This window comes from Pinus tabuliformis, chromosome 8, assembly GCF_031772625.1.
Source record: "Pinus tabuliformis cultivar Carrire ecotype Pingquan chromosome 8, CPIR1, whole genome shotgun sequence".
NCBI classification, from domain to species: domain Eukaryota; kingdom Viridiplantae; phylum Streptophyta; class Pinopsida; order Pinales; family Pinaceae; genus Pinus; species Pinus tabuliformis.
The window spans coordinates 1,729,961,014-1,729,975,617 of NC_142294.1; positions in this window are offsets into that span (position 1 = coordinate 1,729,961,014).

Genomic DNA, 14,604 nt, shown 5'->3' on the forward strand with positions numbered 1-14,604 from the left:
TATCTCCTATGACATCTAGGCCCCATTGCTAGAACGGGTGATAAATCATAACGGGCCTGAGGGGAACGGCTGGCTTTCTTTCTCATCCCGTCGCGGTTTGACATACCTTGCATTTGCGAGCGTAGGCATGCGAGTCTCTGAACACTGTGGGCCAATAATATCCAACTCTTAATATTTTGTGAGCAGTGGTCTCTCCGCCATAGTGACCACCTGCTGGGTCATCGTGCATTTCTTTTAAGACATGATCAACATCATCCTTTTCCAAACATCTCAGCCAAATTCCATTATAATTTTTCCTATATAATGTGTCATTGGCCAAGTGATATTGATTAGATTTCAATTTGAGCGCTATCCTTTGTGATGCATCCATGTGTTCAGGACATGATCCTCGCGTTAGATAGAAGCATATGTCATAATACCATGACTCAGGATCCAAAAGGGCTTCCAAAGTTCCGCGCTCGCACATCAGCGTCTCGTTCATCCATAGGGGCTCCTCCCTGAATTCTACTTGTGCATATTGCATGCTCTGCTCTTCTGGTTCTTCGGATGCCCCTTCTTTATCCACCAAGGCTTCTACTACTAGCTTGTACAGTCCTTGCCCTCGAACCATGTTTTCTGGCTTTATCTCGAGGTCGAATTCTTGAAGTGTGGTTATCCAATTCCCTCTCCGTTCACCCATTTCTTTTTGCACAAAGATGGCTCTTACATCAGGATGGGGAACAATTACTTTAGTCTTGGCCTTTAATAAATAAGGGCAGAAGTGTTTTACAGCTTTAAAAACCAAAAAGCCTTGTTTCTCCACGTCTGGGTAGTTTAGTTCTACCCCTAAAGATTAGAGCTCATATAAGAAATAGTGACTTCGTTGCCTTCATCATTTTTTTGAGTGAGTATTGAGGCATATGAAACATCAGAAGAAAAAGCGTACAAGAAGAATTCCTTGTTGAAATTGGGGCTGACCAATGCAGGAGCTTCTGTGATGGCTTCCTTGATTCATTGAAATGATTTCTTAGCTTCATCACTCCATTTATACACAACGTCCTTTTTCATCATTAGTTGCATGGGTCGCACTATTTTTGCGAAACTTGAAACAAATTTCCTAACAAAATTAATCTTCGCCAAGAAAGATTGCATTGCCCTTTTATTTGTAGGGGGTTGTATTCTCATGATGGTCTCTATTCTTTCAGGATCAATAACAATCCCTTCTTTAGAGAGGATATGACCCAGTAGTTTCCCTTCTGTGACTACGAAGATGCTCTTCTTGGGATTCAACGATATTTTGTATCTTCAGCATCTTTCGAAAATTTGTTTCAGGTGATAAATAGCATCCCTTTTGCGATATGAATACACAGTAATTTCATCCATGTACACTACTACTGATCTGTTAATCAATCCTCGGAAAGCTATGTCCATAGCTCTCTGGAATGTGGCCCCCCCATTAATAAGTCCACAAGTCATTTTATGATATGCGTAAGTGCCCCATTTAGTGTTGAAGGTTGTCTTAAGCTGCTCCCCATTAGATACCAAAACTTGGTTATATCCTGAAAACCCATCTAATAGGGACAACATTTCAGACTCAAAAACACATTGAAGAATGTGTTCCATAGAAGGGATAGGATAGTTATCTTTCTGCGATGCTTTGTTCAGGTTTCTGAAATCGATACATAGCTTGATGTCTCCATTTTTCTTTCTTACTGGCACGCAATTGGCTACCCAGTAGGTGTGTCTGACCGGAAAAATGATTTTGGCATCCATCATTTTGTTTAATTCTTTCTTGACCAATGGTTCTAGGCTTGGAGCATCTTACGAAGCTTTTGTTGGTAGGGCTTAGCCTCCTTTTCCAGAGGGATTGCATGTTTCATAACACTAGTATCAAAGGATTTTAGGTTGCCATATGTCCATGCAAAGACGTCCTTGTACTCTTTCAACATATTAACAAACGCAACCCTTTCTTATGGAGAGCATCCTAAGCCCAAATTGACATTTTTTGGATCTTCTTTGGTTCCAAGGTTGACTGATTCAAACTTCATGGATGAGCTATGCGTTTTGCAATTAGTCGGCTTCTTGAATTTATCATGCAGGTCATACAAGTGATCCATCTTGACAACTATCTTGGGAATCATATTGGACTGATCTTTTTCCTCATCTTCCCTCTCGCTCATAAGCCTATCATGCTCTTTTTCATCAATGACCGCATTCTTGAATGTCTTCTCGCAGTGAAAGAACTTATGGATTTGCTCGTCATCTTCGAACACCTGCCAATTTGAGATGTTATCAGGCACGGATGGTCTAAAAATTAATTCAACATAAGATTTGTTCTTCTTTAATCTAAAGTCAGGCAAAAATTTTGCAACCATACCAACCATCAGATCAGCATCTTGGTCTTGCCCTCGAGGTATGTATGTGATATTAAAAGAATCAAAACTGTCAATTAAGCTCCATACCTCATGTTGGTACCTTACCAGGTGTGGTGAATTGCAATGTATCCTTTTCCTCACCTGGTCCACAATTATCTGTGAATCACCAAAAACTTTAAGATTTTTTACCTTCATATCAATGGCTTTCTTTAGGCCCTGCAGCAAGCCTTCATATTCTGTCGTGTTGTTGGTGTATGAAAACTCCAACCGGCTGGCCATCAGATGTTGGTTCCCTTGCGGGTCAATGAGAATGCTCTCAGCACCTGCACCTTCAAAGCAGTTAGAGCCATCAAAGTAGAGTGTCGAAAATATAGAATCTAATGTTACATCAATTGAACTGCTATCTACGAAATTAGTCATATCATCTACTATAATACAAGATAATTCATCAGTTGGATTACAGGGGAGAGCTTCCAACTGTGTGTTTGTCAAAGTTTCTTCAACTGCCTCTGCATGGAATTCTCCGAAACAGGTTTTGATAGCACAAACGTCAAAACTATAATTCCCAAGGATAGAGTTGGTAAACATTACAGGTTCATTGAGGCCATTTAGTTCCGTCACCACATACTTCATGTATCTTTTTCAATCAACTCTCAACATATCACCTTTTCCCTTCTGAGGCAGCAAGAGATGGGACCAATCAATTGAGAAATATCCATTCAGTTTTGTTGACCAGTCCCTACTAGGTAGCATTCCATAAGCCTTGGGTATATCGACTACCATTATGTCAATGACATTTGTGTATTGTGGTTTAGTAGCCATCCGAATCAACACATCCTTCAATTCTCCTATTACCTTTACATTCGTTCTGTCTAGTTACATAATTCAAGTTCGATTTTTCTCAAGTACTGCATGAAGTCTTTTAGCAACAACGTAAGGCATAACAGTGGATGAGGCACCAGAATCTACCAAGAAATTTTGTACTTTCATGTTGAGTATTTCAAAGGTGATAAGGAAAGGTGGAGTCATGGATTTTGATTTCCTCCATATCATGGCTGCACTGACATTTTGGGGGTTTCGATTCATTTTTGACAAAGTGGCTTCCATGGCTGATGGTGTTTGGGCTGTACTGGGGGTACTAACAGGTCTTCACACAGACTTCTTGGTTTGGCTGCTCGGGATAGTGGGAGTTTTGCAATTCCGCTTATTCATAGCTTTCAACAAAAAATCTCTTTGTTGCGTTAGTTTTAGCAAATTGAAGTATGTGATATTAGCCCTATATTTCTTAAGATCATCCAAAATGTTGTAATCAATGTTATAAACAGGGTAGGGTAGAGTAAACATACTGGTTTTTCAGTTCTTAGGTGGGAGTTTTCCATTTTGAGTAGCCTTCATTGCAGTCAGATATGTATTCTCTTTCTCTGGATAGTTTGTAATTGGAGTATTCTTGGACTCACCACTAGGTTTGCCCTTCTCAACAGGAACTTTGGGAGTGGATGCCTTCAAAGGGCAAACATATTTCTTTGTCTGGTCTACAGGCTTCATCACACCTGCAAGTGGTCCTTTACTTCGTGTGTGGATTTCATTAGTGTGGATTTCTGTCGTATTGTCTTCTTTGTCGTCTTCGTTCTCATTTGTATAGAAATCCCACATTACATTGATTTGAGATTCCTCATCCAAGGAATCTTCTACTTGGTATTCTTTCTCATTTTCTGTTATGAAACCAGCACAAGAAAAGATAGATCAATGCCTTAGAATTCAGCCTCTTCGAGGGGGCAACCTCCTTTACATTACATAAATGAACAATTCTTGGATGATTCAAATGAAAAAACCTCCTTTCTATATATAGGAGTCTAAGGAGTCACAATATAACCCAGCCGACCTAACAATAATAATATAAAGCCACAAAAATAACAATAGAGGGATTCTATGGGGCACAGTAATAACAATATGGGGGCAATAGGGGCACAACAATATTAATAAGGGGTATAACTACAATAGTAATGGGGTAATCACTAGTATTATAGGGACCCAACATGCCCCTCTCCTTCAAAAAAATTTGTCCTCAACGCTTGAGTAGTTCTGGATACTTCTGTATAAAATTCTCATCCTCCCATGTGGAATCTTCAGCGGATAAGTTCTTCCACTTGATAAGATACTCCGAAATTGATCGATTTCGTAGCTGTCGAGTTCTTGTTTCTGTGACTGCTTCCGGTTCCAATATAATTTTTCATTCCTCGTCAAGTTCTGGCAATATTGTTTGAACTGGGAGCTTGTCGCCTATAACCTTCTTTAAACATGAAACATGGAAAACTGGGTGCAATCGAGAAGCTGCAGGAAGCTCCAATTTGTATGCCATAGTACCAATCTTTTGCAACACCTTGTACGGACCATAATACTTTGGTGATAATTTATTATCCTTCTTAGCTTGCTTGAGGGACATTTGCTTATATGGTTGTAGCCGTAGGAATACCCAATCACCTACATCAAAACTTCTTTCACTGCGATGTTGATCTGCCTGTTGTTTCATTCTATTCTGTGCCAACACGAGGTTATCCTTTAAGAGTTGGAGGACTTGTTGTTGATGTTCGATGTGATGTTCCACTGCCTGAACCTTAGAATTTTCTCTTAAATATGATGTGATGGATGGTGGTTGATACCCATAAAGTGCCATAAATTGGGTCATTTTTGTTGCTGTATGGAAGGAAGTGTTATACCACCATTCAGCCAGAGGCAACCATTTGACCCATTGTGTCTGTTTATCAGATACAAAGCAACGAAGATATCCTTCCAAACATTTGTTTACTATCTCAGTTTGCCCATCAGATTGAGGATGATAAGATGAGCTATGAGCTAACTGAGTACCAAGACAAGAAAATAATTCTGTCCAAAAATTTCTAGTGAAAATGGGATCTCTGTCACTTACAATAATCTTTGGGTTTCCATGTAGCTTTTGAATTGTTTCCATAAATGCAGTAGAAACTGTACTGGCTTTAAATGGATGTGATAATGCACAAAAGTGTGCATACTTGGTAAGTCTGTCAACTACCACCATGATGACACTCTTTCCCTCAGACTTGGGTAAACCTGTGATAAAATCCATTGAAACCTCCTCCCAACGTTGGCTTGGAATGGATAAAGGTTGTAATAGACCCGGTGTCTTAATTGTTTCAACTTTATTTTGTTGGCAAACCAAACATTCCGCCACAAACTTTTGAATATCTGATTTAAGGCCATCCCAAAAAAATTCCTTCTTAACCCTGTGGTAAGTTTTTAAAAATCCTGAGTGCCCTCCTAAGGGAGAAGTGTGCAATTCCATAAGAATCTTTTGTTTTAGCTGGGAATTCTTACAGAGGTATAAGCGATCTTTGTACCATAACGAATCATTTTGCCAGCTAAATGTATCAGACGTACTGGAATCTTGTTGTAACTTTCGAATAAGTGCCCACACTTCTTCGTCATTCTTTCATTCCTCCCTTGCTTCGTTTATCCAATCTGGTTGGATAATAGAAATGGCGCACAACAATGCTTCCACATCCTCATCCTTTCTTGAGAGTGCATCTGCCACCACATTTTGCTTCCCTTTTTTGTAGATGATTTCAAAGTCATAACCCAACATCTTTGTGACCCACTTTTGTTGCTCTTCAGAGGATAATCTTTGTTCTAAAAAGTATTTAAGGCTATCATGATCCGTTTTTACCTTGAAGTGTCTTCCCATTAGGTAGGGTCGCCATTTCTTAAGTGCATGGAGTATTGCCAACATTTCCTTCTCATAAATAGCTTTTCTTAAAAACTTTCCCTTGATTGGACGACTTTCAAAAGCAATGGGTCTTTCATCTTGCATTAGAACAGCACCAATTCCATTTCCTGAAGCATCACATTCCACAATAAAGGTTTTTGTGAAGTCCGATGTAGCTAAGACCGGTGCTTGGCACATTGCCTCTTTAAGATGTTCAAAGGCCTTTGTTGCTTCCGGAGTCCATGAAAATGCATCTTTCTTCAATAATGTTGTTAGAGGTGCTGCTATTCTCCCATAATTCTTAACAAACTTGCGATAATACCCTGTCAACCCAAGAAATCCTCGCAGATGCTTTATGGATGTGGGGATTTTCCATTCCTTAATGGCTTTAATTTTGCTAGGGTCTACCTTAACTCCTTCATGAGATACAATATGACCCAGATATTCCACCTCCTGGACTCCAAAGAAACATTTGGATCTTTTTGCATATAATTGTTTCTCCTCCAATAGTTGTAGCACCCTGTCAACATGTTCAACATGATCCTTCCAAGACTTGTTGTAGATTAGTATATCATCAAAAAATACTAACACAAATTTTCTAAGGAATGGTTTGAAAATTGAATTCATCAAACCTTGAAATGTTGAAGGTGCATTGGTAAGGCCAAAAGGCATGACCAAAAATTCATAATGACCCTCATGAGTTCTAAATGTTGTTTTCGGAATGTCTTCAGTCTTCATTCTGATTTGATGATATCCTGAACGAAGATCCAACTTGGTGAAGTAAATTGATCCATGCAATTCATCCAGTAATTCATCAATGACAGGAATGGGGAACTTATCTTTAATAGTGAGCTTGTTGAGCTCCCTATAATCCGGACACATGCGCCATGATCCATCCTTCTTGTGCACCAATACTACTGGAGCAGAGAAAGAACTTTGACTCGGTTGAATTATACCAGCCTCTAGCATTTCTGCAACCATACGTTCAATTTCACTCTTTTGGACATAGGGATATCTGTACGGCCTGATGTTTGGAGGAACACTTCCTGGAATCAGATGAATAGCATGATCATGATCACGCATAGGTGGGAGACCTTTGGGAGTCTCAAATACCTTGGAATGATTGTCCAGGACTTTTTGGAGATCTGGAGAAATAGATGATTCCGATGTGGAAACATCTAGCGAACATAATTGTGCAATTACACCTCTTTGTTCCTTTTTTAGAAGCTTTGTCATACCATTAGAGCTGATTATCTTTCCTGGTTTCCCTGCAATACCCCTTAATTCAACTTCCTTTCCTTCCGTAGAAAATTTGATGAAAAGTTCTTGAAAATTAAAAGCTATTGTACCCAAGGATTGTAGCCATTGGACTCCTAGTACAACATCAACACCTCCCATTGGAATGGAAAGCATTGGGCTAGTCAATACATATTCTCCCATGGATAGCTTGATATTATGGCACTTTCCAGAGCAATTTATTGTTCCTCCATTTGCAATCATCACTTGACACTCTGGTGCTGGATATAGGAAGCAATTCAATTCTTTTGCTACCTTACAATGAATAAAATTGTGGGTGCTTCCTGAATCAATCAACACTATTACCTTTTTCTTCTTGATTTGTCCTTCTATCTTGATGGTTTGAGGAGTGGTAATTCCCGCCAATGCATTACAAGATATGGTCGGATTTATTTGTTCTTCATCTAGGCTTTGTTCCTGGAGTATATCCTCTTCTTTTGACCTTTCTTGCTCCTTTTCTTCTTCCTCTTCACAATCTATGTAGAATAATTTCTTCTCAGCACACTTATGACCTTTAGTGTATTTGCTATCACAACTGTAACAAAGCCCTTTTGCTCTTTTTTCTTCCAATTGTTGTGGTGTCAACCTTATAGGTTGTGGAAGACTAGGGGCAACAACACTTCCATCTTTATAGTTGTGAGTGGTATGCTTCCTGGTTGCCATAATTTTGCTTTCCATTTTTCTTGCTAACCTGAATGCCTTCTCTAATGAATCAGGTTCCCAAAGGCGAACATCATGTTGGATATTATCCTTTAAAGACCCTATGAACACATCAATCCTATGCTCCTCTGGAATATCTTTTACCCTTATGTTCAATTTTTGGAACTCCTCAATGTGCTCCATTATTGAACCCTTTTGTTTGAGACTTATCAATTGGCTAAAAAAAGTGTTGCTTTTTGTATCCTCATAATGTGCTATCAATTCTTCCGTAAAAATTGCCCAAGTGATAAATTGTTTACGAGAGCAAAGCCATTGATACCATACAAACTGATTTGGTTCCAAATATAAAGTTTCCATACGTACCTTTTGTGTGTTTTGCACATTATTGAGATCGAAGAATTGCTCCATCTGTAATATCCATGTGGCGGGATCCTTGCCATCAAACTTCCTCATATCGATTTTTGGAATATGGTGAGTCTTCGATCCAACATTAGAGTCTATGGAATCATGATTAACATTTCTTTTGTTCTCATCATGAGTTTCCTTTAGTACCCTTTCACCATTAGTGACCATTTCTTGTAGCAACTTATTCATATTTATCTTCAATTCTTCCATCTTATCATACATGCCATCAATTTTAGCGTCCATGCCATTCACCTTAGCTTCCATGCCATCCATCTTAGCTTCTACGCCTTTCTTTAAACAATCCATCTTAGCTTCTACACCTTTCTTTAAACCATCCATCTTAGCTTCTACATCTTTCCTTAAACCATCCATCTTAGATTCTGTTGCTTTTTGTGCAAGTGACACTTGTTGCACTTGTTCTTGTAATTTTGATATATCATATAGCATTTCTTCTTCTTCTTCATGAGTCATGCTAGAGCTTTCAGGTTCCTTACTAGGTGTTTGCATTTTCTTTCCTCGGGGCATCAGTTACCAATAATAATGCTCTACTAGCCCTTTGAATTCCTTCAAAATAAATTTTCAAACCACTCTTAAGCAAAAATTTAAAAGAATCTACACACCTTTTTTTCACTTTGTAGGAGCTCGATATTGCCTTTGATGTATCTCTGTACTTTCAGATCATCCAGTTCTAAAATTGAAACCTGTGGTAGCCCTCTATGTCCTCTTTCCAATGCCACCAGTCTGATCCAATTTGGATTCTCTAAGGAAGAGTTATGTGAAATCTCCCACAGTTCCTGATTATAGACTAGTTCAGTAGAGCGAACTTGTACGACGTGCCACGAGTCACTGTTTCGTCCTTTGGCTTTGAAAAATATACACAAGAAACTAAAGTCTGTCCTCTTTCTGCACCTTCTTAGGAAATTTCAATCCAATGCTCAGGGAAAAAGTTATGATGATTTTCCCCAGGTCACCTGTTTGGAATGTAATTCAGGAGTCTGCAAAAAGACCAACTTCCTCAGATCATATATCCGCAAATATAGCGCAAAAAGCTCTGAAATTCGGACTCAAGATTCAGCGCGATGTCTTCTCAAATGGGTTTTTTTTTAAGCTTCTGAAATGTCGCAAAAAAAAAGTTATAGCGAAAATCCCACGATGACCTGTTTGGATCAGCGAAACCCTAGAATCCAAAGCTCTGATACCAAATGTTATGAAACCAGCACAAGAAAAGATAGAAAAGATAGATCAACGCCTTAGAATTCAGCCTCTTCGAGGGGGCAACCTCCTTTACATTACATAAATGAACAATTCTTGGATTATTCAAATGACAAAACCTCCTTTCTATATATAGGAGTCTAAGGAGTCACAATATAACCCAGCTGACCTAACAATAATAATATAAAGCCACAAAAATAACAATAGAGGGATTCTATGGGGCACAGTAATAACAATATGGGGGCAATAGGGGCACAACAATATTAATAAGGGGTATAACTACAATAGTAATTTGGTAATCACTAGTATTATAGGGACCCAACATTTTCTTGTTCTAGCTCCAACTCCACTATAGGTTCTTCTTTGTTAAGAAGCGACTCGATAAGAACCAACTCTTCCATATTTAAATTCCCTTCATTGGGTGGAGCAAGCAGCACAAGTTGACCATGAGCACCTTCTGTCTTCTTATGATCGAAATGTTTGAAAGGTTTTATGTTGTTATAATCTCCTCCATTACCACTAGTACTCTCTCCATAATTCCTTTTCATATCGATGACTGTGTTTTTTAGTTTCTTAATGATCTGATGCAAACCTTCCACATCTGTGGTGTCCCTTTCTTTGCCCTCAGCCACTTTTTTATCACTCCCACTACTCTTCTTGGATGACTGAGAGGCTTTCTTTCCTTCGGTCGTATGATGACATGTTGTGAGATTGATCATTTCATTCTCGACTTTTATTGCTTCATCAATAGCACCTTGTAAGGTTTGTGCATTACTTCTCTTGACCCACATCGCAGTAGGGACAGGGAGAGCAGTGATGTAGAATTCCATGAGCACCTCATCAATAGGTATAGTGTTAGTTGGGATTCTGTTAAACAAAGTGTTGAACCGGATGTTAAAATCCTTGACCTTTTATTTGGCTTCCATTTTTAAATGGGATAGTTCTAAAACTAAGGCCGCAGGCGTTTTGTCATCGCCAAACCTGTCTAAGAAGGCCTGTTGAAAGGCACCACATGACGTGATCAATCCTATTCTCAAGCTAAATTACCATGTGGAAGCCGAACCAATCAGAGTAAAAGGGAACAAGCAACATACCACATCCTCATCAGCTACCCCCAACATGTGCACGACTAGGAAGAAAGAGGGAATATGGTTATCAGCAGTGTCTCCCCTCTCAGGGTCGAATTTAGGCAATACTCTTTCTGCATTCTTGGGTAAGGCATGTTGCTGCCCAGGTACCACTACGATATCCTAAGCGAGCCAGGGAGAGAGTGCTCCCAGAAGGGGTGGAGGTTGATTTCCACCTCTCGGAGGAGGTGGAGGTTGATTCCCACTTGGAGGAGGCAGTAAAGGCAGATTTCCACCTGGAGGGGGAACGTTAGCCATATTATGGATAAGGAGGTTCTGGTTGAAGGTTTCTTCAAGGCATTCTTTGATAGGATTTTCCAAATCAAACTAGGGATTACCTTCAAAAGGGGAATCCTCGGGAATTTCTTCCCAAGGAGTGTCGATACTTTTCATAGAGTCTAGCACAATATCTTCAATAGAAGGGGTTGCATATGTCTCTATGATTATGGGAAGGATCCTTGGCTTTCTTTTAGCTATTAGAGGTAAGGAGTGGAAGATGGGAAGCTGAGATAGGGAGCAAGCATAGGCACGAGTAAGCACTCTGACTGGTTGTTCCTAAGTGACAGGATACTCCCACAGTATCTCTTCTTTGGGTGATCCAGAAACGGGACTGAGATGGATCTCTGTTACTTCGAAATGAGGCTCTTTCAAATGGGTGGAATGATCTTTTCGACCTTTATGATCCATACATTAATCTTTTTGAATCCATGCGTGGTATTTATAGATTAAATCTTGAAAAGCTGTGGAAGGTGGTTCAGGCCCTCCTTCTAGCGCCATTTTGTTGACATGGCGATTTTTCACTATACCAACAAGGGGAACTAACCCAATCGCAGACCCCACTTAGACCTGCTTTCATTTGGAGTGGCTAGTTCCAACGGGTTTTAAAGGATCCCGTAAACTGTTAAAGGTGTTGAAATATTGCTTCTTGGAGGAAGACTTCAATTAAATCAACAAAAGGAAACAACTAACCTGTATGTATCAAATCCTATCTAAACTACTTAAGCCAGTCCTAACTATCCTAATCTATCTCGCAGGAGCATAGAAAAAAGAGGTTAAACATCATATATAAATTCCAGGTCCAAACAAATCAATTACTGGTTCACATAAGAACAAGGCTACATCAAATCTTAATTGCAATCCAATCACTCATATAGGAATACACATTCCTTTTTATACAAATAAAGCTTGCAACTGATGTCTAATATAGTTTCAAATCAGGGACTGCTTATGAATTAACTATGATGAAGCATTACATTCAAACAACCAAGGCTAATCATAAGTTGTTTCATTATCAATATGCACAAAAACAAAAGATATTTGTATTTATGCCAGCAACAACACCATGTTTCAAAACACATAAAAGCAAAGGACCTTAAATCAGAAACAAAAGGCTCCTCATTGAACCAAACAGTCTTCTTTATTCATAATAAATCAAATTTGTTCTCTCCAAACAAAAAGCCCCTCCCTCATCTTTAGAGGTAATACTTATACAGAAGCCACTGACCCTCAGTCTTCCCCTGACTTTTCACCTCCCCCCTCTTTTCAATATACAAATTAAAATATACAGGCCATGAATCGATCGGTGAAACGGCTGACCCGTAAAGGCCACATTTCCTAGAGCATTTCATTTCCTGGGGAAATGAATAGATGTCGATTGAAAGGAGGAGGTATGCGTGTCATTTCTTCATGATAAGGCCCGAGACCGCATAGCCTTCGGAACACACAGGTAACACGTGGAAACATGACCGCCAACACCAAAAGTCGGATCTTAAGATAGAACACAACCTGGAGACATATTTAAGGCTTATGCATCCATTATTTGACCTCGCTTGCCTTCTCTCAGTCCTCGCCTATAGAGATAACCAACATCAACTATGCTTATGAAAATTTCATAAAAATGCTTAAAAACACAAATCTTTCCTTCATTAAAACGTTTATAACATCAAAAGGAACGAGAGTGAGGGAATCGGCCCCTGGTTTTTAGTTCATGCATTGATTAAGTTCGGCAAGCGTAAATCTTATTTACATTGAAAATCGTCACATAACACACAGCTAGATCCAAAATCTGGACTTGAAATATTATAGACGGGAACCTATACCCTATCGAGTCCGCGAAACATTATCACATCGCATCCCGTCGTTTGTTTAAGCTTTGGGCTCTACCGATTGCAACTTGTGATTGGTCGAACCTGAAATATATATGTGCCGCATTTAATAATCCCTTCAGGTCTGCCATATCGCCCCTTCCTTTGAAAACCTGGACCAGAATGGTTTATCGGAAATACAATGGAATACATGGGAAAACCCGCGGTTGACCATAAGGTCGGACTTAAAAAATTATGCGTTGCAGTTAATACTACCGGTGGGTCCGCCATATCGCACTGCAATGTTTCAATGGAAAGTAAACTAACCTTGGGTTTCATTGAAACCTGATTGCAATATGCGATGGGCTCCGAACTCGAAATATATATATGTTGCGCTTAATAGTTCCTTCAGATCCACAACATATGCTTTCCCTTTGAAAACCCAGACCACAATGTATTATCGTGATACATGGGAATACACGGGAACACCCCCGGCTGACCATAAGACCGGACTTGAAGAATTATGCACCCGAATTGATATTTATCGATGGGTCTAGTATATACTGGTGTGCCTTAAATATAAGCCCCGGATCCCGCCTATTGTGATATGCAATGGGGCTCTGGACCCGACATATACATATACATACAGATATATATATATATATATATATATATATATATATATATATATATATATATATATATATATATATATATATATATAGATATATATATATATATATATATATATATATATATATATATATAGATATATATATATATATATATATATATATATATATATATATATATATATATATATATATATATATATGTTGTGGTTAATAATGTCGTCGGGTTCGGTACATCACCGTGTGCATTATATATAAGCCCCAGACCCCGCCGATTGCGATATGCGATGGGGCTCCGAACCCGACATATATATGTATTATGGTTAATAATGTCGTTGGGACTGGTGCCTCATGGTACGCGTTGTGTGTCCATGTTAATTGTGATTTAAGCGAAAAAGGGTAAGTTATGCATGTTTTCTAGTATTTCTATTATCAAAGCATTGATATAGAAACAAGAATGCGATGGTAGGTTTTGAGGGATGAAACAATCCTGATGAAGGGTATGAATGAAGGGCTAGAAAGGGTTATAGATGAATCATGCAATAGATATTTATTAAGTGGGCCTTAACCATTTAAAAATTGATGATTTGACTTGGTAAAGAGTTAAAATCCCTGGGCTAAAATAGATCATTCGGAGAGTTATTATTCGGAGAGGTCAAAGGTCAAACTCCCAGGGGACCCATTCAAATTTCTACTAACTCAGGTTTTAATAGGGTGGTGGTTGTGGCCACAACACTTCTATCGAACTGAAAATAAGTATCAACTCACTAAGGATGGAATTGAATATATTGTAAGAGCTCATAAACTCAAAGATAACTTCTCTTTCATAAATTCTGGACAGATGAAAAGAATTGTAAATTCAAGTAGACAATTTTTACTTATGATTCTAAAAGCAAAGGATATTGATAAATCGGATGCTTTCCAAGGTTGTAATCCTAAACAAAAAGAAGATCTAGTTAAATTTGTTTCCAGTTATGATATTCTATTTCAAGAGCCTAAAGGGCTTCCACCCAAGCGAGAGATAGAACATGAGATTTATTTGTAGCAAGATGCTCCACTACCTAACATTGGAATGTATAGTTTATCAGCTCTATA